The sequence below is a fragment of the Amblyomma mixtum genome, chromosome 3 (assembly GCF_055824585.1).
Source record: "Amblyomma mixtum isolate Tamu chromosome 3, ASM5582458v1, whole genome shotgun sequence".
NCBI lineage: Eukaryota > Metazoa > Arthropoda > Arachnida > Ixodida > Ixodidae > Amblyomma > Amblyomma mixtum.
This window is the reverse complement of record NC_143014.1, coordinates 36,356,077-36,381,661: the sequence shown is the minus strand read 5'-3', so window position 1 is coordinate 36,381,661 and position 25,585 is coordinate 36,356,077. Positions and strand designations below refer to the sequence as shown.

At 47.0% G+C, this 25,585-nt stretch overlaps 1 protein-coding gene across 6 annotated transcripts in view; it reads left to right on the top strand.

The window, feature by feature from the left end:
- LOC149349661 (uncharacterized) overlaps nucleotides 1–25,585 on the top strand; it is a 512,421-nt gene that overhangs the window by 252,133 nt on the left and 234,703 nt on the right. For 4 of the 6 annotated variants that reach the window (XR_016290149.1, XR_016290147.1, XR_016290146.1 and 1 more), the window contains one exon: nucleotides 23,031–23,102. The exons of the other annotated variants lie outside the window; for them this stretch is intronic. The gene's annotated coding sequence lies outside the window, so the exon portion shown is untranslated. The remainder of the gene's footprint in view (nucleotides 1–23,030; nucleotides 23,103–25,585) is intronic. 6 annotated transcript variants of the gene reach the window in all.

The following is a 25,585-nucleotide window of genomic DNA, read 5'->3' as shown; positions in this document are numbered from 1 at the left end:
CGGCGCGCCCTTATCGCGTCCTGCTCGGCCGGGCCTCGCGGGGGATGGACGGCAGAGGCTCTTTCCTCGAGGCCGGCGCTAACCTTGAAAAGGGGAGATGAAACGCGCGCGAGCATAACTGCCATTTCCCACTCAGCGATTATCAACACGCTGTTATGAGATTTTGTCAAGTCGTGCAGTGTTGCTGCAAGTGCTTGTCGGCAGCAGGTAAGCAATTAAGAAGAAGCGAATGCAGTCGTCCCCCGTTAATACGACGCCCGTTAACATGGACGACTCGAACTATGGACAGTTTTTCTGGGAACAAAACTCATCGCTAATATGCAAACTCGCTGTCAGGACAATGGCCAAAGGTGAAATGCACGCAGTTCATTGGGACTCATGTATTTTTCTCCCGTTAGTATGGGCAGTGATAAAAAAAAAAATACCAAGTGCCTCTACCAGATGTTCCGCGCCTTGTATTTTGAGGTCAGAACACCAGCGAAATGCAGTGAAAAAGTGTAAATGGCCTACGGGTGGTTGTGTGCGTGCGTGCGTGCGTTCGCGCGGGTTTTATTCTTTTTTAGTGGCAAGGTACCCGGTAAACGCGCCTTACCCTTTCCTACACTGCGTTTATAGATGCGAAAAAAATTCTCTCTGTGAGCTGTAAGCCGAATAAGCCCAAATTTCTTGGAATGTGAACAGTCGTAGTTGGAGATACTTCGTCGCATCAATAGGCGGCATCACGTGTTTCGTGGACCACTAGGCGCTTTAAGCGTGCTTCATCCTACACTGCAGATTTTAAGGATAATGGCGATCAGAAGAATACACCTGGACCTTCAAGTTTGCCCGATTTCCACATCACTGAACACCACAACAGACAGAAGAAGTTAGTAATCATAAAGCGGTTTTATTTCATAATATTTGTTTTTTATTCTTTTTCATCAAGATTCGTTTTTACTGGCGACTCGGTTCATTGACACTTTTGCTCGGGAACCAAAGTGTCCATATTAGCTAGGCGGACTGTATTTGAAATACCACAATTTTATTCTGAGCGTATCGTGACGTACAGGTAATTGAGTCCTTTGTGACATGCAGTGGCATATACAGGGCGTCCCAGGTAACTTGGCCCAAGATATTGAAAAAACCTAAGCGTTCTTCTGAACTGAAATGGCGTGGATGTCGTTCGGGTTTATCTAAAGTTAGAGTACCATTTTTGCTCGTCCTAGTTCAATGATTATTCGAGATAAATATATTAACTTTTTAAATATAGCTTGAAACACTCAGGCGTCAATGGGAAAGTTGTGGAGCTCCACAAATATTGTCCAACCCAGGCACTTCCAACGAAATAGACTTAGCGTGGCCGTTTTCATTCGGGGAAAACGAAAGCCCGAGGTGTTTAAAAATACCACGTGACAGCGCGCTCCGTGCGCCCAAATGCGCCGCGGTTACAGCGCTCTCATCCGTGCTTTGTAAAAGCTTCGCGCCTTTCGTGCTGCCCAAGACAGAGGTTCACGTTGTGCTTGGTTCGAAGATAAGCGACAGTGGGCTCGGGCAGCAGTTGAAAGAAAGCGGGGCTCCCGTTTGTGCGGCGATAATTGCGCTCTCACGTTAGCAGAATGCATGCGGAGGAACAATGACAATCTCATGAGTTCGGATTTGGGAGCAAGACCCCAACAAGCAAAGACGCGTTATAACCAGCTTTATAACGGAGTGTGAATTGCGCTGAAAAACAGGAGCCGCGCTTTCTTTCAACTGCCGCCCGAACCCACTGGCGCTTATCTTGGAACCAAGCACAACGCGAAGCTCTGTCTTGGGCAGCACGAAAGGCTCGAAGCGAGTGATGGTTTTTACAAAGCACACATGAGAGCGCTGTAATCGCGGTGCATTCGGGCGCACGGAGCGCGCTGTCACGTGCTTTTTTTTTAAACCCCGCAGGCTATTGTTTTTCACGGATAAAAACGGCCACGCTAAGTCTATCTCTTTGGAAGTGCCTGGGTTGGAGAATATTTTTGGAGCTCCACAACTCTCCTATTGACGCCTGAACGTTTCAAGCTATATTTAAAAAGTTAATTTATTTATCTCGACTAATTATTGAAGTAGGGCGAGCAAAAAAATGGCACACTAACTTTGGATAAACACTAACAATATCCACGCGATTTCAATTCTGAAGAACGCTTAGGTTTTTTCAAAACCTTGGTCCAAGTTAGCTGGGACACCCTGATTATGCGTACTCTTCATTGGTAAAAAAATTTTCTGCACTTGCTGAGTGTGTGTGAGCTCCGTGTACCACCCTGCAGTTTGCTGATCAATTTGTGAGTAAAACAAACTAAATTGGGCGTAAAAGCATCTAGTCAACTCCCCGGATGGCACCCCTATAACAACAGCAATGAAAAAAATTTGCTACCAAGAGCGGAACCGGCTTTGAATAATATGAGTGTCGCATTCAACGTCCACCAGCGCGACGCGGCACAGTGTCCTGCGCGAGAAACAAACTCCTTCCTTAGGAGCTACGCGAAGAGCGAACCGCGTAGTTGGGCTTGCGGACACTACCTGAGGTGAAAAGGAAAGCGGAATGCGCCCTGCAACCGTGTCTTTTCAGCGCACCTTTGTGGCTTCCTTTGTTTGTATATTTTTGAATATACAAACAAACCCCGGACCCCGGACCGGACGGAACATATACGAACCCCGGACCAGAAAGAATTTTTCTTTAAGTGCGATGTTTCTGAGAAAGCTGTATAGTTTTCCTTTATAGCCGTACGGCTGCGCTTGGGTGGATGTTGATGAGTAAGTACTCCCTTATTACAAATCTACTCCACCTTGGGGGATTCCCCTAAAACATATGACCAACACAGTTCCCACTTCGAGTTATTGATCAATTCGCTCTCCCCTTCCATAAGCTTGCCGTCCCAGTTAGCTCAGTTGGTAGAGCGACTGCTCCGGTGAAGCGGTGGTCCCGGGTTCGAATCCCGGACCAGGACGAATTTTACTTTAACTACGAAGTTCCTTTGTGGCCGTATCGCTGCCCTTGGGTGCATGTCACTGAGTAATTACTCTCTTATTACGTAGCATCACTAGTATTTGCACTGGACGTAAAATGTGTGCGTATTTTGGCAGTATCTGCTTTTCTGACGCGCTCTAAACGTGTGAAGTAAGCCGACGTTTCGCACAAGCACGACAGTCGCCTTAGAGAGGAGGCCAGTAAAGACTGTTTTGCGCCACAAGAAAGGCGCGAAGGTGCGCCTACATCTCCACAATCTGTGTGGAGGCCTCCACTGGCCGCGAATCAAAGCCAACGAAAACCAGATCAGCTTCGGAGTGTGCAATTGAGCGCCCCCCTCTGGCAGAGGAAAAAATAATAGTGAAGGAAAAAAGAAGGGCATTGTGAGACCTCTTTCGGGGCTTCACGCTTATAGTTTCGATCAGGCGCCTTCTATACTAAAAAGTGGGGACGACAGAGAAGATAGAAGCCCTCCCGTTATATCGTCTTGTCCTATCTTCCCTGTAGCAGAGAAGATTGAACAACGATGAAAAGCACACGAGCTGACTCGTTGTCGGCCTCCATGTTAAGCCGGCTGCGAACAGGGTAATAGCGCGCGGAGCTGTGTTGTCAAAAGAGCGGCTCGTATTGATTTCGCCTGCCTCTCGTTGAAGGGAACTGCCCCTCGTAGCGAGCCGCGGTTTAAACACGTTGAGAGCCCTGTCACCTATGGGGGAAAACCTGCCCGTTCGCGGATCGATGTCGCCGAATGAAGCTCCGGCGAAAGCCTAAATTTCATTTCGCCTTCCTCGCCTCGCTTCTTATCCCTGCGAGGAAGTTCGAGCGTTGATATATTATGTGTGCATGCATTTTACACCAACGGAAGCGGCTGAACCCGTTCCCACCTTTCACATTTTAGAAATTAAGGCTGCGCTAAGTCCCCGTAAGCAGCTTAACTTGCGACTCGATAAAATTTCTATTGCCGTGTATAAAGCCGCGTTTCCTGCTGCAGCCGCCGTCGCTCGGAGGCCTATACGCCGCTTATTGTGAGCGTGTTTAACGATTGAACGGAGAAGCGAACCCTGCGCCCCCAGTGGGCCCATCCGTGAGCAAGGGTTTCTAGCGTTGCTGTTGGTGTCTAGAAAGAACACTCGCTTCACGCCCTGATGCGCCGCGGACGTCACGACGGGAAGGCTTCCTTCTGAAACTGCAGCATTGCTGAAGGCGAGCGGAAACGATGTTTGCATCATCCCGCAGCGCCGACCACTTCGTTAGCAATCGGCAACGCGTGCCCTTTGGAATGGAAGATTAGGGGTTCACAGCATTGCGAAAGCATTTGATCAAACGTTATGTAACAGCGCGTGCCCGCGCAGCACCGGCAGTTGCACGCGGCCGCAAGCTGCTGAGCTGTCTCTCTGTGCGGAGTGGCGGCACCTGCCATCGCCGCACAACCGGAGTCGGGCTGCGTTCTGATACACCGCCGCGCTGTTGCCGGCTGCTACCGTGAACGCACGCGATGAGCACCCGTAAGGAGCGCATGTGTTGCTCAATATTGGCAACGGCCAGCTGAGCGAAGCATTTTCCAGCAGCGAATTAGTCTCTTTTTGGTCTCGACCCGCATTCGCTATTTCCCACAGGTTGCCGCGCCAATGGCGCCCCGGTGAAGTTTTCTTCTCTTTCTGTGCTTATCTTCCCACATCACCAGCACAGTGCGGTGTCATTCGGGCCGCCTCTCTCTCCGTCTCCCGCGGCGGCGACCGAACAACGTTCTGCCATTCTCGACTAAGTAGCTTTCGCGAGGGCCACTGACGGCTGCTGGCGCGCCTTAGCTCACTCCTAACGACGGCTCTCCGAGATGATGGGAGATGCATGCCAGCCGGTCGCCGGAAAGCGCACTCTCGGCTCCTTATTCGGCGGAGCGGGGGCCATCTGCGCGAGTCGCGTGGTGCGCTCACCTGTGCTGCGTCTCCTGGGGCCCTCTCGTGCAGTGTGACGCACCGCGGCACTCGGGACAAGTGGAAGCTGATTGGTCCGATAACGGACGCGCCTCGTCCGCGTCACTAATGGCCGGGAGCTGCGGAGTGGACGAGACGGCTCACCGCTCGCTCCCATAGAACTCCGCCAAGCCATGGATGGCCTGCTTTTACCCCCGCGAAGGTACTTGTTTCCGGATTGTTGGTTCACCTTGACATGCACTGGCGCTGAGAGCGGTGTCCGAGGCTCTTCCTTCGCGCGCGTCGCGCTCTCGCGCCGTCTGTCCAGATTTAGCCGCTGCTACAATCCAGGGGAAAGGGAGAGAGCGCTGGGACGACGCAGAAGCGCGGCATATTTTTAGGACCAAGGTGTACCGACGCATTAAATCCTGAAATTCATGGCTTTGCTCCCGATTGCTTACATATTATCGTCCGCGTGAACTATGAACATGGAAAGAAAACTGAGATCTGACCCTGGACTGTTGAAAACTTAATAAAGTCATGCGTATTAACCGAGTTCCTTCTATTGTTTCGCGAGCCCATAGAAACTAGATGATGATAGAGAAAGAAGAAGCGCCAACAGGAGCAAATGCATGAGAGTGACAACGAAAAGCGCTTACTGACAACTGATTGTTTATTGAAGGAAATACACGCAACATACAGGCGTACATTGGCGGTGCTAACCATATGTAATAAACGTCATTTGGCGTAGAGGACAATAAAAGCGATAAAGGACATGTATGATGAGCTGAAGCAACTAAAAACGATAATTGGGCAAAGAAACGCAAAAAAAAAACATGCGAACTGTGACACGTAGTGTACAGGGCCAAAGGAAAATAAACTTAATGCTCTAAAACCGATAGGCGGTTGTAAAAAAGTGTGGCCACATGTAGTGTAGCCACCTTCACAAACGAAATAAAAAATGACAGGCGGTCGGTGGGCCGATCCAACGAAATGCGTAATATTTCAATCTCCTTTGCATGGCACCCTACATCACACACATCTACCTTAAATCTCACTCTTAGACTTCTGTGTACTTCTTTACACTTGACTCCTTTGCACATTTGGTCTTTTTAATGTCTGGTCTCCAGTATCTCTCTTAACTCGGTTCTGGAGGTGGACCACTTCACTCTGTCTTGTGTTTTATTTTCATCAGAAAATGATGTTGTCTTACCCAGGCAAAAAGTGGAAACAATTTCCACTTGACACAGTCTGAGGCCCCCCGTGTATACATGGCTTGCAGCGTGAGGGGACATGCGTACATAAAAAAGAAAAAAAAAAAACAAAGAACATGGATATAATTTCCGTGCGAAATAAAGCACAAAACATTTGGCATTTAAGATGTACTATCACGATGGAAAGAAACGCGAACAGCGCGGCGCCTACGCGCTCCGCCGTTCGAATTTCTTTTGAGGGCGCTTTTATCTGGGTGGTAAGAAAAAGACGTTAGAGTCGTCCTAGAATGCATCATGGACAACTCTAGCATCTTTTTGCTACCACCGAAGTTAAAGCGTGACTAAAAGAAATGCGAACAGCGGAGCGCCTAGGCTCTGCTCTGTTCGCGTTTCTTTCCATCGTGATAATACATATCGCAAAATTTCTATGCACAAATCACCAATCAAAAATTATGCCAAGCGTGGCTATCACTAATTCACAAATAAACAAGAAAAAGAAGTGCGTCAAGCGATCAAATGCAGTCTCAAGCACAAGTAACCGAAATGAGATTACAGTCGTAAACACATGTCAGAAATGTCTTGCAGACTAAAGGTGTCAATACATAGAATGAAGTTTATTTAGTAGTACTGTAACGTTATGACGCAGCATTTGATGACCATATTTAGGGCGTAAGAAAAGGATGCTCTAAACACAGGATTTCGAAGAATGTGCTTTTAGAGAGCATACATCGAGAAAGGTATTGTGAATATAATGAAGGGGCTTTTTATACCTTGTGGCTAAATATTATTCGTAGAGTTCCGGAATTTTGATGACATTGAAGCGAGACTAATCGTTTTTAAATTTTGCCTCCGTGGTACTGCCTCAGACCAAAAAACAATAACTGACAAAGGAAAAAACAGCGCAATGTAGATTATGAGTTTGATTGGCACAGGTAAAAAGAAGCGAAATTTTGCAAGAACACCTGAGCATTTTGAAAGTTTAGATACGACACTGTCAACTAGAACGTTCGAGCTCAAATTTTTGTGAAAAATAACTCCTTGTGCTTTAACAGAATCTGAAACGTTTATAATGTAGTCCCCCATGTACAAATCTAAGTTTCGAAGAATTGCACGTTGCCTGGGGTGAAATATCACTCCTTTCGTCTTCTGTGTATTTATGGTTATCGAATTTTATTCACTCCAAACCCTCAGTCTGTCTACTGTCCTATTAACTACAAAAATTATTTAATCAAGAGTGTCGCCTTTGAAAAACATACTAGTATCACGAAACTTGGAAAAAACCACCTAGGCGCAAGTAATTTCACAAGGACAAAAAAGAGACGAGGAGACAACGGACAGGCGTCTCCTCGTCTCTTTTTGTCCTTGTGAATTTATTTGCGCCTAGGTGGTTTTTTCGAAGTTTCAAGATGCAAAACCAACTAGCCCGTCAACATGCCTTACTGAATACTAGTATCATCTGTATATATTATGTATTACGGTATGTTGGCGGCGTTCGTGATGCCATTTATATACAAAACAAACAATAACGGACCGAGAATGCTGCCCTGTGGAACGCCGCTTGTAATATTAAAAAATTCTGAGAGCACTGAAGTCTGCTTGCCTGGAAGAATGCGAAAGCATGTGTTTTGAGGAAATGAAAGGTTTCTGAGGCAAGGAAAGGGCGCAGTAGCTCTCACATATCGATATCTCGGTAGACACCTCAACCGCGCCTTAAAGCATGCGTCTGAAGGTGCATATGTCATCGGTCCGAACCCCTGTCAAAAGCTAGCCTCCAACTAAAACATATAAGCTATACGTAATGAGAAATCGTATGACTCCACCCGGAACGCTGTACGATGGACGGTTGCTCAAAATTTTGGTGCGAATGTAGTCGGCAATGCTGCCACCGCATTGATGTCAGGCAGTGATGTCATCGCTGGGATTTAATCTGCCTTTCATGGATTAGTGGGTGAGTATGGGTTGGGGGGGGGCTTGGTATGACGTCACATAACGTCACATAACGTCATTATCACGTGACTTGGTGTGACGCCACACGTATGATGCCATCACTAATTATACTAATTAGTATTGGCGTTACCTAAAGGCATTAAATATACATATTAATTAGAGCTAGTTATTATGATGTGGCATCATCTTCATCACGTGACTCGTCGGCTCGTGACGTTGCATGGCGCCGTTTCTTGCGGTCATGACCATGAAAGTGAGCCATTTAATGCTTTCGCATTAAAAGAAAATGAGGCCTGCTTTGTTAGCATTACACATTGAAGACGATGCTGCAAATATGACAACGGAAGTGTGGCATCCGGCGCGCGCGCGGCGCTCTGCTATCCATCCCATAATGTACCGCCATAATGCCCTATGTTTCATTATCCCGACATCTCTTCGACCTTTCGCCTTAAGAGACTATTCGTGCTTTTCAGTGTATATCTGCCCTTTGTTTACCCATATCCCGAGATATTTTTATTCGGCCACTCTGGATATTTCGTGGCCTTGTATTGTAAGCAGCTGATCAGTTGTATCGTTGAAAATCATCACACCTGACTTAGTTGCTCTAAAACTGAAGCCTAGAGCGTCACCAGCCTGAATACGTCCTCTGCAGGGCAAATGCTTCTCCAATATCTCTTCAATTAATTCTGCCCTGTGCCAACCACGACCGCCTTATCCTTGGAAACTTATTCTCATCCGCCCACCTAACTTTCTGCCACCTCCTGCCACGTTTACCTTCTCTTGGAATTCAGTCCGTCACACTTAACGACTAGCGGTTATCTTGCCTTCGCATTACATGCCCTGCCCAAAACAATTTATTCTTCTCGATTTCGACTAGGATGTCATTATCCTGTTTTTGTTCCCTGACCTGCTCTGCCCGCTTCCCGTCTCTTAGCATCACACCAATAATGTTCATTTATATCGCTCGCTGCGTTGTCCTTAGTTTAGCCTGAACTCTTTTCGTCAGCCTCGACGTTTTTGACCCATAGGTGAACGTCAGTAGGATACAGCTGTCGTATACTTTTCTCTTGGGGGATATTGGTGAGCGGCTATTCATGATCTGAGAGAACTTGCCATATGTGCTCCACCCCGTTCCTATCCTTCTAGTTATTTCTCTCTTGCGCTATGTATCTGCGATCACTGTCTGCCCTAAGTAAACGTATTCCCTGACCCCTTCCAGCACCTCGCTGCCAATCGTAAAGTCCAGCCCTCTTCCGAGACTGTTCAACTATACTTTAGTTTTCTACATATTAATTTTTATACCGGCCATTCTGCTTTGCCTTTCTAGGCTATTGGTCATGCTTTGCAATTCATCCCCTGTGTGTTATCATTGAAAGGTCATTAGCGAAATGCAGATTACTGAGTTATTCCTCATTATTTTTACCCCCCAGCTGTTCCTAACCCAGGTCTCTGAATTCCTCTTGTAAACAGGCGGTGAATAACATTGTCGAGATCGTGTCTCCTTGCATGACACCCTTTCCGTATTGGAATTTTATTGCTGACTTCATGGAGGACTGTGGTAGCCCTGCACCCGCAATATCTTCCAGTATGCTTTCATAAGGCTCTTCTACACCCCTATTCCGCAATGCTTGCATGGCTGCTGAGCTTTCTGCTGAGTCAAATACTTTCTCGTAATCGTAAGTGTTGGTTATATTCTGCGTATCTCTATTGCGGGATTGATGGTGTCAATATGGTATATTGTCGAGTAGCCTTCAAAAAAGCCTGCCTGGTCATTTGGTTGATTGAAGTCTAAGGTTGTCCTGATACCGTTTGCGACTACCTTGGTAAATACCTTGCAGGCAACGGGTAGCAAGCTGATTGGTCTGTAATTTTTGAAGTTCTTGACGTCCCTTTTCTTAAGGATTAAGATCGTCCTAGCTAAAATCAAGGGAAGGAAATGCAATTGGGCGAGCCCTGTAATGGGGGGAACAGATGCTCGGTTGCAGTAAGGAAGAGGACCAAACTAGGGCACGGCTCAGTTAAAGGAGTATAGAGATCGAATTTTGGTTACCTCTTTACCTCTATGTAATGATGCATTAGATGTTATACTATACATAGATAACCCCGTAGTATTTACCGACGACCACTAAATAATTTATAATTGAACTGCTTCTTTCGCCTTTCTCGATTTTAACAGGCGAACGATGGCTATCGCTTAAAAGGTTAGTACATGTCACGTGAGGCACGAAGAAACGTGCAATATACAGGGTCTTCAGAGTTAGACTTTCTGGTTTCTTTAAAACAAGAACAAAGAGCGCGACGCCAAAGTTGTTTTTGAACATCGGATATGCGGCCAGGCGGACGCAAACTGCGAGGATAATTGTCATCGTGATGTCAGTAATTAAGTAAATACAAAAATTAACCTTTATCCAGTGCAGTTAGCATGCATGCTTACAATGAAAACTTACAGAGGGTGGCATTTGATGACTATTCGGTTTTGTACATTTTTTGTAACGCGCCTGTATCCCGAGGTGTGCACATCTAAAGTCTCAGCCCAGTCCAATTACGCGTGAGAGATCGTGGTACTCGGAATGAATCTCCTCCCTGGCGTGACGCAGCTGTTGCGTATGACGCCCCGTCTGACAAGAATGTGCAGTCGTTGTAGACTATATTTTGAAGTTTTTTTTTTTTTCCGGATCTAAATACTTATACTATTGGCAAAAGCTTACCCATTGCCACAGCTAGCCTAACTGGTCCATATTTCCGTCTCGGAGCTATATCTGTTTGTCTGCTTCCTTAAGGTGAACTCATTTTTAATCCTGAAAAATTTTCAGCATCTCAAAAAAACAGAACCAGAGGATCGATACTATACTTTTCAGCAGGGAGCCTGCTCATGAATTCATGAACCCATGCATTGCTTTACTGAGAAGAGTTGCGGAGCCTTTCTTCCTTCCTTATCACCGGGCCAGGTTATACTGCTAATTTTTTTCTGACGGGTCCTCACAAAGCAGCCAGTTAAGCATAAACTCGTATTCATGAGCTGTAGCTAGTTACGACGCTACCTCAATATCCGCCCTGCAGCGATACTGCAGGAAACGCACAGAGATATCCCCCATCCAAGTTTCGGAGGAAAGATAAAGACACAGCAATGTGGAAACACTTGTGCTAACTTCATGTCGGCGGTCTTAATTTCCTCGTTTCGAACATTTGCAAAGATGCGGACCGCTCCGTCCATAATTTCCGCCGCAAAGGTGCCCGTTTACATTCGCATTCATTTTCTGTTTCCTCTTCGCGACGAAGAAAGTGCAGCCAAAAAGGAAAGGTCACACACACTGTGTCAACAAGAGGGAATTATTTCTCCGAGCTTACTTCCCTGCATATGCTTTTCGAGGCGTAGCAAGCGTATTTATACATGCAAATTCAACGCATTAATTATAACTCAGCGGTGGCTAACCTTCGTGATGCGTAATAGAGGTTGTCTATTCGCATACATTAGCCAATTACCTTCAGTTCCTGAATAATAAATTCCTGCGGGTGGTCTCCAGGCCCTGAAGATTGATTATTAAACGCATACTTCCTGACGGGTCAGCGTAAGGTACCAGATTCTGCTGTGCTTTCTTTTTGCTAGGAATTATGAATATTCGACACAGCGGCCAGAAATAATTATGCATGGACGCTGTACAAACTAATTTCAGCATCGTGGAACAAACTGACTTGCTTTTTCTTTACTGTCGCTTCATTCGCTTTCAGCAAAGTATTACGGGAGCTTGTATTCGGCCTCCCGGTGCGAAATAAAATGCCAGCTGTGACAAGAACGCTTTCAGTGTATGTACATACCTGCACCTTGCACGTGCATATACCGCTATGTCCGTAGCGAGGGATGGGAAGATGAGTTTGACGAGTAGGAGCACGCGCAACCAGCAGATGTTCGTCCCACACGGAATATGCAAAACGAGTCGGAATGGAAAAATCACGAGTATTTCCTATCTGCAAATTTTTTGCGACGGGCGCATGTGGGCGTAACAGATGAGAAGAAAAAAAAACGTGCTTAAAATGTGAGAGACGATAGCAGTGCGTGTTTAAAGGGAAGATAGATGAAAAAAGAAAACGAATTAAAGAGGAACGGAACAGTGAACTCGTAATTACGGACGGGTTTTTAAATCAGGTTTCGTCCCAGGTAAAAGAAGCGGAAGTGGTCTATCAAGCACTAGGCTGAGTGTTGTGCCATTCACGTTATTTATTTTTTTTTTTGACGAACACGTCTCCTGCCCCAAAGTCAGTTAAGCCGAATATATTCCTGTTACTGTTTCCTGCCAAGGAATAGCAGCAACAACCCAAACAGCGCACGCTCTGCTGAACACGTATTGTAGAGCCACGCTGCCCGAAAACATACTCCGGGTTATTGCAAAATTTATCGCTGTACTTGATAGGCACATGATAACTGAACTGTGCAGCTAAATTTAGACGGTCAACACTACCTATATCGATTCGTTTCCGGGTAAAAGAATATTGCACCCGGAACACACTTCTTAACAGTCGGGTTAAATCCGATTTCTCCACGATAATGCCACTTTTAGAGTGCACAACGGCAAGGAAATGAGGGGCTCGTTACGATAATACATGTATATGAAAGGGGGTAGAGAACGCACGTTTTCCTGAACAAAGACACCGCACGAAAATTAGCAGATATTCTGCGCTTATTTGAGGTAAGTGCTGGTTAAACTGGCGAGTTTAAACCTCTTTTAATGCTTGTTATTCACGAGCTCACTTCATTTGAGCACATGTTCAAAAAGTAACTGTTGGAAGCGAGACGCCAAAACACAGGTACTGGCAAGGCATTTGTTGGGCACCACGCATCACGCGCTATCCACTGTAACGACATCCTGCTTCAGGGCCCTTGCCCGTTTAAAATAGGCGCTGTGACATTTAATGAGTCTTTTCGCAGTCTCCGAGGCAATCAGGTCTTGCGTGCATGCAATGTGCTGCATAGGCAACGACAGTTTGAGTGACAAAATAATTTTATTAGCTGAAAAAAAAAATCTTATTTCCTGAAGTTTTTTTTTCTGCGTAACCTACCATTTTCATGTTGTATTTGAAATATTGAGCAAAAAATAAGGCATTTTTTTTTTCGCGCATAAAAACTACCGCTTTTAAGGAATTGCCTCTGGCGGCAAAAAAAAAAAAGAAAGGACCCGAAGACACCTTTATTTCGTAAATTTTTGCTGAATAACCCGATTTGTACCCAATTTGCACTAAGAAAATATCGTCCGATTTTTACCCACCGAATTGTTGAAAAAGTAAAACCCGAAAACCAAGCGCACTCCGCATAGGCCGTTTCCAAATATCAGATCGAACATCTGTGCGACTAATTGTGTGTCGACGTCCGTGTCCTGGGGCGGTCGCGTTTCTATGGAGGCGAAGTACAAAATGCTCCTCTGTGCTTTGCGATGTCTGCACGTTAAAGGATCCCAGCCCTCCACTACGGCTTATCTTTCTGGTCTTTTTCACTCCCTGCTTCAGTCCTTACTCGACTGCAGAGCCAGAGGACGCGACATAAATCCTGGCCGCAGCGGTCGCGTTTCGACGAAGGCGTAATGCAAAACTCTCCCATGTACTGTGCAGAGTCAGTGCACGTTGCAGTACGCAAGCTGGTCGAATATTATTCCGCTGCTTTCACTTTAGCGCCACTTTCTCTCTTGCATCTTTCACTGCCTCCTTCATCACTTCCCTCACGGAGGTCTGCAGGGAGAAGTTGCAGATAGTGCGCCTTTCCTTTCCCCAAAATTGTCGTTTTCTCACTTTTCCATCACGATGCGATTAATGCGTACACGAAGAGTGAGAGAATTATTGTGCTTTTCCTCATTGCCAGTGTCTTTCCTCTTCAGGCTTCTCCCTTTTCTGAACTACCGGATGTCGTCACGCGAACGCGCATGCATCCCCTGGGTTCCCTCGCTATAGTGAAGGCTGCCGCCTTAAAATAGAGGGATTGAAGGAAGAGATAACGCTCTTTTATTTATACTGGGCGGGCTGAGGGAGGAGAACAACGATAGAAACCTGGAGGGTTAAGATTAGCAACGTATGCGATTGCAACTTACTAACAAAAGTTTATACCAAACAGGAGGCAGTCGATAATTTCTTGATTCGGAAATAGTGAAACGGCTGTACCGACCGACACTGACTAATATCTTCATCCTCTCCGTAGTCCGTGTGCTTTCTGAGAGAGGTAAGAGCAGAGGAAAGATAAAGTATAATTTTTTTTTAAGGAAGTACCGGCTTAACAAAAAAATAGCATAATAAATAAAGGAAGTAAAATTTGTACTGCTTCAGCAAAACCCTTAAAAAATATTCGACAAAAAACAACCACTAAATATTTGTATCAGTAAAAGTAAACTTATTTAAGAACGGACAGATATTGGTTGGTTTATGCGGAAAAGCAGAACAGAGCGTAGAACTAAGTGTGGTAAGTTGAACATTCAGGAAAAATACGAAGCAGGCCATTGCGGATAACATTAAACTCGACAGGAATTGAACCACTTGCTATCTTTTACCTTTTCGTTGCAGTGCGTTGGATCAATTAAAAAAAGTTAGGAGTCACTTTGGCGACTAAAGTGGTGCAAGGCGAAAGCCTTAGTGCAGCATTCTGTCACGAATGTGGTTGTGAATTTTGATTCAAGTGCTGCCAGCGAATGACGCGTCCATTGGCTGTCTGCGTGTGTTACTGATGTGTGGTTAACATGTTAAGCTTCGCCTGTAAGAGTGGAACGCGACAGCGTCTTGCAACGCTGCCAGGGAGTCCACAGAACGCCATCGCCAATTCGGCTGTACGCCTTGCTGGACGGTAAATTTATTTTTTGAGGAAAGGAAATGTATCTCTCTCGTATATCTGGGTGGACACCTGCACCTCGCCGTAAGGGAAAGGGGGAAGATGGGAGTGAACGAAGACGCCGTATTAGCTAGACGCGCCTTTGTACATTCCAAACCATTCAGCTGGCATTACGGAGTGGCTAGCGTGCTCATATCGCACTCCGAGAGACCCTGGTTCGATTCCCCAACTCAACCAATTTCGTTCTCGGTTTTATTGATTTATGCGGTCTAACTAGAAAGGTTAATTAGGCTATTTCATATTTATATTATTGTATTTCTATCCATCGTGTTCTGTCATTCACCTGTAAATTGTTGGAACTGTCTAGGATGTTCGACACAACGTATATAAAACGATCAACGTCGACCTCAGTGGGGAAGTGCGTGGTGGTGGAGCGAACGCGGCTTCGTACTTATCTGTTTTTTTCAGCAGCGACTCCTTCCGCGGACGCTGTTGTCGCTGCGGCGCGAGTCTTTCTTTTCTTTTCCTCTTTCTTCTGACCTCTTCATTCTCCTCTATCTTAATTAGGCTAATTGATTAATTAAGCAATTAACTAAACTCAGTCCAACTTAGTTGGAGCATCACTATACGATCCCTTTGATTGGTTGCATGGTTACTAGCCAAAGTACGATTGGCCCCATCTGAAATTCGCGCACTGTGACGTCACGAGCATTTCGACCAATTGAAAAGCGTGACATTTTCTGTCGACAACTCCTGCTTACAACGATGAGGCATTAAAGGCTTCCGCCTTAAAAAATTACGAGGAACTTTAGCGGCTAAAGTGGTGAAAGGCGAAAGCCTGAGAGTTGCATTCTGCTACGCGATTGTTCACTGCACATTTTGTTGGTGCATTAATTAACTGCCAATTAATGACGCTTAAGCTTCGCCTTTAGGAGTGGAACGCGACAGCGTGTTGTAGCGCTGCCACGGAGTCCAAGGAACGCCGCCACCCGTTCGGCGCGATGCGTTGCCCTTTGAACGCAACGCTTTTTGAGGAAAGGAAATGGGACTGTAATTCTCTGTCATCTCGGTGGACACCTGAGCCGCACCGTACAGGAAGGAAGGAAGTGTGAGTGAAAGAAGAAAGAGGGGCCGTAATGAAGAAAATGAAAATTGTATTTGAGGAAAGGAAATTACGCATTAACTGTCTCACATATCTCAGTAGACACTAGTCGAAAATTGTATTTGAGGAAAGGAAGTTGAGCAGTAACTGTCTCACATATTCCGGTGGACACCCGTCAAAATTAGCGCGCGGTGACGTCACGACAATTTGGACCAATCTGAAACGCGGAAAAATACGCCTTACTCGTTGGTAAATTGGTTTTTGAGGAAAGGAAATGTATTTGTCTCTCATATCTCGGTGGACACCTAAACCTCGCCGTAACGGGAAGAGAGGAAGATGGGAGTGAACGAAGACACCGTATTCACTAGACGCACCTTTGTTCATTCCAAACCATCGAGCTGGCACAGGATTTTTGCAGTTTTCGTATGGGCGTCCGAATGGGAACGTTGTAGCAGAACGAACCTCTTCCGGCGGGTAAAAGACGGGGGGCTAGGGCTAGGGCACCTCTTTTTAAGGCAGCTGGTGAACCGTTTTTTATTTTTTCGCGACGTCACAGACCCGTTCTTACGCACCGTGTGCCAAGTGAAGCTGCGGCGATTGCTGCCGGAGTTTGTGGTATCCACAGAAGAGCTCTCTGGTGGAACTATTGGTTACTACAAAGAGATTGTAGCAAGCGTTCGCTTTCTTTCGGCACGTTTTTCCACCGATTATTTGTGGAAAAGTAAAAGGAAAAAGTTGTACAATGATCTTTGTGATATTGTTTTCCCAGAGCCCATGTACAGGGCCTTGTACAGTGGAGGCCCGGGAGGGGATGTTTTAAAAAGGGTGAAGAAAATGCAGGTGCCACCAGGAGTAAAGACTTTCTTTTTTAAGTTGCACACCGGGACGTTACCAGTTAAAAAGTTTCTAGAGGGAAAGGATTTCTTTTTACCGTGGGGATCGAACTGCTTAATTTGTAAACAGCCTGAAACAATAGACCATGTTTTTTTGCATTGCTGGGAAGGGGTTTATTTTTGGGACGTGTTACAAAGGACCATACAGAAAGAGCTACCACTTGACGCGCACGGAATTCGCTATTTAAGCACTGATAATGAGGATGGGGCACCTTTTGATCTCATAATGCTCTTGGGCCTCCACTGTATATGGCGCTCCAGAATGGCAGGCTACCATTGTGACAAAGACGCACGACCGGTCCGAATTTATTTTCGGGAAAGCATGGACTGGTTTCTTGCAATCCAAAAAGCAGCTGCGGAGCCTCCCGAGTGGCTCTCAAGACTAGAGCCGTTGTGTATGTTGCGGGAATTTTAAGCTGACGAAGCTAGTCTCGTGCTGGCTGACCACGACAGTGTCGTATGTATATAGCGTTATGTGTATTTTTGTTGTGCAATGTCATGAGCCAAAGCCAGGCAATAAAGAAAAAAAAACGCTGGCATGGCGCAGTGGTAGCGCGCTCGACTCGCACTCCGGAGACCGGGGTTCGATTCCCAAGCTCGACCAATTTCTTACTCGATTTTATTTATTTATGTGGTCTTACTAGAAAGGTTAATTCGACTAATTGGTTGAGTAAGCAATTAACTAAGCTCAGTCAAACTTTCTTGGAGCATCACTATACGATCCCTTTAATTGGTTGCATGGTTAGTAGCCAAATTACTATTGGCCCCGTTTGAAATTCGCGCACTGTGACGTCACGACCGTTTCGACCAACTGAAAAGCGTGACATTTTCTGTCGACAGCTCCTGCTTACAACGATGAGGCATTAAAGGCTTCCGCCTTAAATTTTTGGCTTCGGATCTCTTCATTTACTTTTGGCTGCCTGCAGTACTAACGTGGAGTTGGCATGGAATATTTTATTCCTTCAATATTAATTTCGTGAGGCGAGCACCTGATTCAAGTGCAGGCACAAACATTTTGTTACTGCGCTCATGCATGTAGAGCTCCCTTGAAACCATTTGGAAATCGCGGATGAATTCGTACTGCAATTGGTCGCTGTTTCCTGGGTGCCTTTTCCTGGGTGTTACGTCGTTCTCGCACGTACAAAAATGGCGCGCCCTGCTATTGTTTAGCGCATCAGAAACTTTGAGCGCGCGTTTGAAAAGAGACAATGAAAAAGCCGACGGAACTGCTTCGCCTGGTAAGGGAGCCGAAGGGAAGGCCTGGACAAGCACAGGGAAGAGAAGCGCTGCCACTCTTTTCAAAGCATTGCCGATTGCGAGGAGTTCTCCGCCTGCTGTCGGCAAGCTTGACTCAAGGCGCAGCCCTACCCTTGAGCAGGAGGTGGGCGTCGTCAGCGAGCACCACAGCTCGGCTGCGCCCATTTCTTCGTCGCTTTGGCGTTGCGCAAAATGCAACGCTTGACCGGCGCAAGTCCGAGCTGACGCGGGGTCCGGCCGCGAGCGAAAAAGGTCTCAGCAACGAGCGTTCCAACGAACTTTCATCTCGCGTTCTCGAAATCTTTCGAAACTGCAGTGAGTGATCTGCGCAGCGAGTCTTCCACCGGCTCGGTGGGCAATTTCCGCCCGCGTGCACGCGCGTTCGGGTTTCTTCGTTTCTTCATGCAAAACAGGAGGAGAAAAGTTAACTTCACTCGGACTCACTCGGGCCCGGCGCTTTGCACTGCGGCGTTGATAACTGCGCAGTTCGCTGCCATGTGAGGCCAGGAGAAGAGAGACCTGTGTGGAGTTAATCGCACGTGGCTCGCGTTCTGTACAGCGTTGAACAACAGAGGCAATGACGAGTTCCCGATTCGGCCTACCTGGATCGCTCCGCGCTGTGCGCTTGCGATGAGCCACTAGCCGCACTGGCGGGAAGTGCGCACAACCACTGACCTCGTCGACATGTTACTTCGCTGGGAGACTGCTTCGCTGAAGAAAACGAATGACCAAAGAGTCCTCCATCGTGTGCGAACTCTGTCTGCGATTCTCATTCGAATAACGTAGGGTGAAGAGGTCCAGCTGCAATAGCTTAGCGTTGACTTTGCGCTTGCGTTATTGATACTGGCAATAACGACGCGATCGCAAAATGCACGAAGCGCTCATTATTTTGGTAGGCGACCTAACATGACGCAATAAGTATCTATAATGACTCGTGTTAAACTTTAGTGAGACCAATCCTGCCTTCCTTCGAGTGAAAGAAAAAAAAAATTGCTGAGGACATTTAAGAGTGCTTACGTGCTTTGAAGGCGCCAGCACTGCCTCATTGTGAGCTTTGTTGCAAGGTACAGGGGACAAAACGCTTGTCTAGAACACGTTCTGGGCGCTTTTCGGGCTCAACAAGTGATATCTAGTGATAAAGTTTGGTCTAAAACGATCTGGATGTAAGCATGTGCAGTTAAACTGATAGGGTTTCATCGTCATTTTTTGCCTTCCTGGTCGCAGCTGTTTTGGGAGCTGGGGAACACTGAGTTCCGTCGCCCTAGACATGCGTTTTGCCCTCTGTACATTAAAGATTCCTTCCTTTCTAATGGCACACCTGCTCATGAACACACAGTTGTAAGCAAACGCGCGGTTTTGTGGCCGATAGGTTTCGTGCTCGCCTCGCAATCTGAATGTCCTGGGTTCAGTTCCCTGCACCTTCGAAGAAGTATTTTTTCTTCTTTACTGTAGACGTCACTATCTTACGATCTACTGCTGACGTCATGCGAGAACATGGTGACGTCACAGGAATTTCGTAACATGGACGCCGACGGGCGGCGACTTATGTGCTAATGGGACATGTTAATGCTTTCACATTAAAAAAGTTAATCTAAAGATAGACGACGGGCTTACTAGTGAAACTATTGTCTGTCGCCGGGCGCAAGGCGCGAATTTGGGGTGTATATAGTATGCATGCAAATGATAGAAGTCGTGGCCACACGTTCTGAAGGCTAGAATGGCGCCTGGTCCACACGTGCGGCAATGTTCTGCGGGTCGGTTTCTGCGCCGCCAAAGTAGCGATGGTGGCCGCCAGCTGGCGCCGACCGCCATTGAGACACGCGTCCGCCGGGCCGTGCTCCGGCTCGGCCAAGCCGCTCGCGCACGGCGCGTTTCGGTCGCGCGCGAACGCCTCGGTAAGCTTGGCCAGGAGCCGCGCGCTCCAGTCGTTTTGCGCGCAAGCTTTGGCGTCAATACCCCAATGCGGCCGCGGCGGTCGCTCGGTTGGTCGGTCGGTCGGCCGGTTTTATTCGTTCGCGATTTCAAATTGGACTCCGGCGCAAAGCTGTTTAAAAGCGGGCACACTCGCCTTGCGCCGCCGTGCAGCAAAACGTGATTCCAAAGCCACTTTGGAAACAGTTACGACGAAAAGAGAGATGGAGGCCGGGAAAGGAAGAAAGAAATCGCCTCGTTTGGGAAACCTTTTTTTCGTCACGCTTGGCGTGAACGCGCGGCGTCCTTCCTGCGGTGGGCTGCGCTTCATCACATGCGTCGCTATTTTCGGCAGAAAAACAAAACAAAAAAAAAAGATCCTGCCTGAGCTGCACAATGTTTCGTCGGAGCGAGTTTTGAAAACGCTCGAGGTGTTTTCGTATGTTTTGTTTGTGACGCGGCGTGCAAGTGAGCGGCGTGCGATCCCATCGTCCGTAGTTTCCGGTGTCGCTGAGCGTGTTTCGTTCAAACCATGGACGCGAAAATGTATTTTCTCTCCAAACGTCTATATCAAAAGTTTGCCAGTCGCCGGTCTGGGAAATTTTCTCCTGTTTTTTTTTTTTTTTTTTAGGCAGCATACAAAGCCTGATAAGATGGCAGCGCTAGAAAAAGAATACCTCGTTTCCTTTTCTGTCCTCGTTTTAGTCGTTTGAGAAGATTCTGTGCCGAACACAGGAAGAAGATAGCGGTGAGCTGGCAGACGAGAAAGAATTACGGAGGAGGCGAGCTGGGGAATAACAAGGCGGAACTCGCCAAGCGTCAGAAGTTCTGACGATGTCTAAACAGCTGTCGTGACTGAAGACAAAACCCGTGAAGTTTTCTCGTGACAACGCACAAGAGCCCTGCGAAGTGTTTGGGCAGCGTGAAGAAAACAAGCCTGGAGTCGTAACCTTCGTAGAGAATTTGTTCGTATACAATTGTAGGCACAACACGTGTGCCCGATCACACGGCCTGCGAGTGGTGGACGAGCCACGAAAACCAAGCGCCAAATGTAAACATTGTTTTCTGATCTCGTCATACCTGTCACTAAAATAAGGTTGTTTTGATTTGATTTATATGGTTTAACGTCCCAAAGCGACACAGGCTATGAGGGACGCCGTAGTGAAGGGCTCCGGAAATTTCGACCACCTGGGGTTCTTTATCGTGCACTGACGTCGCACAGTACACGGGCCTCTAGAAGTTCGCCTCCATCGGAATTCGACCGCCGCGGCCGGGATCGAACCCGCGTCTTTCGGGTCAGCAGCCGAGCACCATAACCACTGAGCCACCGTGGCGGAACTAAAATAAGGAGAGGAAGGAATATAGCAGTGGCTAGAAGGTAACCATGCTCAAGAAGAATAAGTAAGTTAACTAGCAGGTAGTAACCGTCCTGTCAAATAAAAAATTACTGGATGGTTACTACCTGCAACATGTATTTGAGAAACAGCAGAGAACAACTATATCCTCGTCAGACCCGAGCAAAAGTTAATCCACATGCTGCATTTCTCAAGTCTGGGTGTTCCCCGCGAATGCCACACAATTCCCCCGCTGTCAGTTCTCTCCATGCTCTCTGCTACGAGACAATGTGCCTTCACAAACATTGAAGACCGTCTTCTGACGTATGCATGTAGTTGAATACATGTACCGCCGGCAGCACGTTTAACACGAACGCTCGAGTGCGTGTCTTGCACTGACATTAGCACCGCTGGGCGCCAGCCGCTGGGTCTGAGACAATGCTAGGGTGGAAGCAGGCACCAGCTGTCTCCAACTGCCGCACATACACCGTGCAGCATGTTCTCGGACCCAGCGCCCAGCGGGGCTGGGCCCGCTTGGCGCTGTTAAGCGTGCTGTCGGCGGCTCGAATAAATGCGTATTTGAATCAAAGTTACAAATAATCTCCCGATAAAGCAGGAGCAACTTGAGAGCTTTTTGGGCACTGGGAGCAGAAAAATGATTTGGACAACGCAGCCAGCCAACTTAGAATGCCCCTCAGAGCGCCCCTGTTGTTACACAGTACCTGAAAAGTGCACTTCGTGGAAGCAAAGTGACTTCCTGGGATGTTCGATAGCCCTTAGGCTGCAGAACTTATGCGTTTTTTTTTTATTTCCGTAAAATTCAAATGTTCATCATAATTAGAGGTTGGAATTTTCGGTTTTTGTTTTTTGTAACTTCGGTGTGCTTTTTTCGGTGGATGTCATTTCCAACGGATGAATTACCGGCTTTTTTTTTTTCTGTTAACATATTGTGGTATTCCTGTGCGTCAAAAGTCTCTTGAGTCTTTTGGACTTTTGTACGCCTGAGGTTCGATTTACCAGCAGCTAAGCAAAAATGGTCGTTAATTAAAGCTCGTATAAGTGGAGGGTGAATTATAAAAAGTGGGTTACGATGTTGTCATCGCCGGATTATTGCACTAGGTTCGGTGAAAGGGCGGGACACCACGTGGTCTACGTGCCGATGTCGCTTAACAGTCGCCGTAGCCAGAACATGTCAGAACTGCCGCTTAAGAGCCGCGGTAGCCAGAACATGTCAGAACGAAACATTTTTCGTGACGCTAACGCATGGTTTAGAGGGCCCTTACATGCGGTAGACAAACCTGCTTAACCAAGTAACTGCCGTAAATTCAGACACAGAACATTTTGCAGATATTTTGCCCCCTTTAGGCCTCCTGTGTACGCTAGTAATCTTTCTTGTACTCATGATTTCAGTAATCTTGCTTATACTCTGTGGGGGCGTTTTTTTTGTCTTTGCTAATGTTGCTTCCGGCTATTGAGCATTTAGATATTTCTTGTATGTTCCTTGTAGGATCGCTGTACAGAATTTTTGCTACATTTCTTGCAGACTTCTTTCTATATGCGCTGTGAACTACTGACTTTTGTTGTCTGCACTTTTGTTATGGTTATTGTCGTCACTTTAGCTATAGTCTCAACTGAGGCTGTAGTATTTGTAAATTAATTGATTACTTAATTTGATTGCAGTGAGACCGTGCTGCGCTAGCAGACCAGGTTTGGCGACGATTTGGAGCCTCCCAGTCTACAGGGGCGTCTAAGGTAAGGGAACGTTACCTCAAAACTCGCAGCTAAACTACTTAATCTAACAGTATACACCCTCTTATAACTCCACTGGTTTCCGCGCTTAGTTGATTTTCTCTTTTGTCTAAGTGTAACTTCTAATCGATAGCTAGCTAATTGCGGCGTGTCTGTCAAGGATACTGACCTTTTTCGGTTAAATGCGAATTTCGAAAATAAAATTCAGAGCACTTTCATTGTTTTCTTTTCCTCTTGAAACCGAACGTTTCAACGCCTAGTCATAATGCGCGCAGTGTCTGACAAGGATATGTACCGGGTGCTTCACCTAAGATGCTCTGCAGTTTTAAAAATAGGCTGTTTCAGTTAGAAGGGCGCTTTTTTTCGGTATATCATTGTCACTGGTGTAGCGCATCAGAATGCAGCTAAGACGTACTAACTAGTAGGCTGGTCAACTAATATTGAACAGTTAACTTTTTAAATGTTACTATTAGTCTCCTTGTTTACTGACAGGAGTGTGTGCTCACCGTAAGTAATATCCATATCAGTTTCTTTAGAATCTTGAAAACGCAGTTACTGTCGGCTCTGTGGCCCAACATATTCTGCCTACATTGCGTCAAAATGCGTGAACTTTCGAAAAGCTTGCAATCAAAGTGTCGAAACAGCCAAAATTGGTTGGTTCTGTAAGATGCGCTGCTCACTCTATGCGCCTTCGTCGTTCCACCAAGGCTTGCGGGTCACATAACACTGTCGATTCTCTGCGCTGAGTCTGCCTCACCTCTTCTTTGGCTGCAAGCACTGCTGGGTCTTCGATATATGTGTGGTTTTATCTCGAGGCTAGCGACGCGTGCATTTAGACGCTTTATTGGCATTCTCTTCCTGCCTCGAAGGCACGACGAGCTGGGCCTTCGCGGACTCCGCGCTTCCTTTCGCCATCTCGTGCTCGCCGCTGCGTCTACAGGGCCTGGTGTCTCCATGAGGACAGAAACTCTCTCTCAAGGGGCTATTTAGCCAAACGGTTTATTACTTCTTGCCGGTCACGTCATCACACTGAAAGACACTGGCGGAGACAAAAGGCTCGCACACACCTGGCGCCCAACAATGGGCAGCTCCTTGACCCCCTCTCCCTCCGCACTTGTTCTCCCTCCCGCTCGTTCACCTCCTCGCACATACTTTGCCACAGCTGCGCCAACATCACCGAGATCGCAGTCAGTGCGCAAAACACTCCCGTGTACTGTGCGATGTCAGTGCACGTTAACGAGACCGAGGTGGTGGAGAAATTAATGCAGAGCCCAGTGGCTCCTTTTTCCTTCTTTCATTCTTCACCTCACGGTGCGCGGTTGAGAGGCTCACCGAAAAGTAGGCAATTTCCTCATGGAACAGGCCATTGACAGCTGCCTTATCTGTTATTTCTTGGCGTAACAAGAGCTGCCCCGGCTATCGTTCCCAGTTTTAGTTAAGTAATTGAAGGATGTATTGATTCCTTTTTTTTTTTTTGGTAGCAGCTACAGGGTAACACGGAATACTCATTTAATTTCTTTTGCTTATTCGAAGTGCGAAAGTGTTGTCCGACGTTGAAATAACCATCTACATGGGAAAAAAATTGCTATGTTTTAATGTAGTTAAACCGAGTAGAACGTGCGAAAACGCTCGATGCAACATTGCCTCCAAGGCAACTCCATGCAAGATCTTATTTTCAGCCGCTATCGACAGCCGCGCGGGGGTCGGGGGGGCGGGGGGGGGGGGGGGGGGGGGGCATTCCGTGCGTTGACGGAGCAGCTGCCCAAGGCCTCCGTCTCTGGCTCTCCGTCAAAGCTCAAAGGTTGAGGCTTCACACATACCTCGGGACTTTCAGCTTTGTTAGCGAAGTAGTGCTTTCGCACTAAAAATCGGTCCCTGGAAAGCTTGGAACTTTTGACTTTTCAATTATGTCGAGCTTTGCGTCCATCTGACATACACCCACGTGTCCCCAGTACAGCGCACTTCCGGTCTTCAGAATTATTACATAATAAGAACTAGACAAGCGCACTGCCAGCTTTATAATATTTATACTATCGTGTCGCTCTTTTGGTGTATCTTGGCAGCAGGAAGTTCTGTGCCCTATTTGGTTACTTACACTAAAAAAATTGCATTTCCATTTCCCTCTTTTAACACCGTTAAATTAACACCGTTACGCGCGTTGTCTCTCCGTGAGCTGGCCACTGCTCCTCGCGAACCTAGCAGCTCTTGCAGCAGGCGTAATCGGCAGGGAAAGGACACGACGTGGACGGGAGAAGGAGCAGGAAGGAGGGGAGCGCACAAAGGAGGCACGCAGCCGCTACCAGGCTCGTATAAGGAATGAGCTTCAGCAGTGTAAATTCAGAGACAGCGTCCCCCAAGACGCGCGCCTCGAAGGCGCCTGGACTAAATGTATCGGGCCGGGGCCTAACGCTTCGGTCGGACGTAGCCGGTCGTAAAGGGGCCTTACAAAAAGGTCTCCTTACGACCAATCATGGTGCATCCTTCAC